Raw genomic sequence first — 3,765 nt, forward strand, 5'->3', positions numbered from 1 at the left:
GTTAGGTCAATACGAGATACGAATTTAGTGTGCAGCAATGATTCTACCTTCTGGACTGCTTGAACTGCCTCAGAGTTCAGTGTTCTAGGTTCCAAAGGATTGGCAGAATGTTTGAGCAACTCTAGCAAGGGTCGCAACTGAGTATTTGTAAGACCAAGATAAGGCCTAATCCAATTTATAGATCCCATCAATTTTTGTACATCTGTTAGGGTTTGTACATCAATGTTAAGTTTGACAGGTTGTGGCATCACTCTACGAGCAGTGACTATAAGGCCCAAATACATCCAAGGTTCTAGTTTTTGCACCTTTTCAGGTGAAATGATCAATCCAAACTGCTGTAGAGACTGTCTAGTCAATGTTTCTAATTCATTCAGTTGCTCCTCCTTGCTGGCTGCAAGCAATATGTCATCCATGTAATGAAAACAATAGCATTCTGGGAAATGTTCACGTACAGGTGACAATGCTTGGGCTACAAACCACTGGGAAATCGTGGGCGAATTTTTCATGCCCTGGGGCAACACCTTCCACTGATATCTTTTGGATGGTTCAGCATGATTGATTGATGGAACAGTAAAAGCAAATTTCTCTTTGTCAGATGCTGCCAATGGAATAGTGAAAAAGCAATCTTTTAGATCTATGACTACAATGTTCCAATCCATAGGAATCATTGATGGTGCTGGAAGGCCTGGCTGTAAGGCTCCCATTGTTGCCATTACAGCATTTACCTGCCTCAGGTCATGCAAAAGTCTCCATTTGCCAGATTTCTTTTTTATCACAAAGACAGGGGTATTCCATGGACTATGGGAAGGTTCAATGTGGTCAGCAGCAAGTTGTTCTGCCACTAACTGTTGCAGGGCCTGCAGTTTTTCTAATGGCAGGGGCCACTGAGGAACCCACACTGGAGAACACGTCAGCCAGGTTAAAGCAAGTGTAGGTTGACAAACACCCTGCAAGACAGTGGCCCCTGTTAAAAATCCGTTGTAATTTTCACCCCCCATTGCTCCAAGCAATCTCTCCCCCAAAGAGTCAGAGGCGCTGCAGTGACATAAGGCTTTACAGTGGCTCTCTGCCCTTCGGAGTTGACGATTGCCAGAGGTGACTGAGACACATGGCTTTGAGCAGTCCCTCCCAATCCAACCACCCCCATCCCCGTAATTACAAGTGGCCAGGACAGGGGCCAGGAATGCTGAGAGATGATGGTCACGTCCGCTCCGGTATCCAATAAGCCCGTAACCTTTATCGAGGATGGCGCGCAAGTCTCGTTGGAAATGGTGCAAGTCATCTGTGGTCGTTGTGCAGAAACAGTTTGGGACCAGAAGATTTGAGGTGGTCCGGTCGATCCGAAGCCTCCAGACTGCCGCTCTCGTTGCTCTGTTCTAGGAACACAACTCGAAAAAGGCACAAGCTGAGCAATGCGAGTCCCTTTTGGTATAGTCACTGGAGGATAAGAAGTAGACACCATTGCAGAAATCTGCCCTGTATAGTCAGCATCAATGACACCCACACGAACATCTAACCCAGCTATGACACTGCTAGATCGTCCAATTAACAGTGCACTAAACCCTCTTCCTATTGGACCATGAGCGTCTAGTGGCACCTTGACAACATCCCTTGTTGTTATAGTTACTGTGTCGGCGGTGGATACATCCATGCCTGCTGATCCACGGGTTTTTCCGGTGAGGCGGTCGCAGAGGGATAAGCCATTGGGGCTGATCTTATGTATGGATTGGGTGGGTGAGGTACTTGTATCCTCACGCGCCTCATCGCACTCTTTTTCCAGTTTCCCTGCAGCAACTGTCCATTGACATGATATTTTGATTTACACACTTTAGAAAAGTGCCCTGCCTTTCCACATCGGCCACAAGTAATTTCTGCCTCTGCTGTTTTATTTTTCTGCTTGTTCCCCTTTTGCTGGACTGGGCATTCAGCCTTAAGATGTCCTTGCTTTCCACACCCATGGCATCTGGGATTAGGTCGAAGGACAGCAGCTAAAGCAGTCATTTTATGAGCCACCGATCCCACCTTAGAGCATGCTGCCACCATCTCAGGGATTGATGGATTCCCAGGCATTGCCTCGATTATTCTTTGTCAATCCTCGTTAGCATTATCTTTAGCTAACTCCAGGCAGAGCCTTTGTCTGAGATCTTCATCGTCTACCTGCTTTTCCAGTGAGGTGGCTATGCGTTCTACAAATTGCAGGAACGGTTCCTTAACCCCCTGTTTCACTGTGGTATACTTAGGCTTTGGAGATGCTAGCTCCATTGTTTGTACGAGTGCTGACATTCCCATACGCTGGCATTGCTCCAGCTTCACCAAGCTGGCATTGCTTCACCAAACCTAAACAAAATGTAGCCATAAACTTCTCTAACACTTTAGGATATTTCAATCCTCTTATACACCGTCTCAGCTCTACTAAACTTTTAAAAAATGGCCAAAACATTGCATCCCACCTAATTGACCTGTCCTGGTATAAAAAATTAGGTCCAGAAGGATTGGCAATCCTGCAACTTAAAGCAGCCAAAATCTCTACTACCCTCCACACTGGATTAATCAAAACCTACCTAGGGTCCTTCGCCTTATCAACCTTAATTATAATTCTATTCACACAGAACTAAAAATTAATGGCCCCTAATTTACGAAAACACCACCCCCTTTTAAAAATAATCAATAACTCTCTGATTGATCTTCCAACACCATCTAATATCTCTGCCTGATGAAACTTTGGATCCCTCCTAGGCATCTGCCTTATAATCCAAATCACTACTGGCCTACTATTAGCAATACACTACACAGCAGACATTACATTAGCATTTACATCCGTCGCCCATACATGTCGAAACGTACAATTCGGTTGACTAATCCGAAACCTCCATGCCAATGGCGCCTCCTTCTTCTTCATATGCATCTACTTACACATTGGACGAGGATTCTACTATGGCTCTTACCTGTATAAAGAAACCTGAAACACAGGGGTCATCCTTCTCCTAACCCTAATAGCAACTGCTTTCGTAGGATACGTCCTGCCATGAGGCCAAATATCATTCTGAGGCGCTACAGTAATTACTAATCTATTCTCAACTATCCCCTACATTGGCCAAACACTCGTAGAATGGGCTTGAGGAGGATTCTCAGTTGACAACCCCACACTCACCCGATTCTTTGCCCTACACTTCCTTCTCCCATTCGCAATTGCAGGCCTAACCTTTATCCACTTAACCTTTCTGCACGAAACAGGCTCAAACAACCCCCTAGGCATTTACTCAGACTGTGACAAAATCCCATTCCACCCCTACTTTTCAATCAAAGATATCCTAGGCTTCCTACTCCTTCTGCTACCACTAATAACACTCGCTATATTTTCACCTAATCTTCTAGGAGATCCAGAAAATTTCACGCCTGCAAACCCCCTAGTTACACCCCCTCATATTAAACCCGAATGATACTTTCTATTTGCATACGCTATCTTACGATCAATCCCCAACAAACTAGGAGGAGTCTTAGCCCTCGCCGCCTCCGTCCTAATTCTATTCCTAGCCCCCTTTCTTCATATATCAAAACAACGAACAATAATCTTCCGACCCTTCTCCCAATTTCTCTTCTGAATCCTAGTAGCAAACCTTTTTATTCTCACATGAATTGGCAGCCAACCAGTTGAACATCCATTCATTATCATTGGACAACTGGCCTCAACTACCTACTTCACAATTATTCTTATCCTTTTCCCTATTATTAGCCTTCTAGAAAATAAAATACTAAACCTTTAAC

At 44.7% G+C, this 3,765-nt stretch overlaps 1 pseudogene; it reads left to right on the top strand.

Moving 5' to 3' along the window:
• The first annotated feature begins 2,720 nt into the window (after positions 1-2,720).
• Positions 2,721-3,765, top strand: LOC116779986 (annotated as a pseudogene).

This window comes from Chiroxiphia lanceolata, chromosome W (genome assembly GCF_009829145.1).
Source record: "Chiroxiphia lanceolata isolate bChiLan1 chromosome W, bChiLan1.pri, whole genome shotgun sequence".
Lineage (NCBI taxonomy): Eukaryota > Metazoa > Chordata > Aves > Passeriformes > Pipridae > Chiroxiphia > Chiroxiphia lanceolata.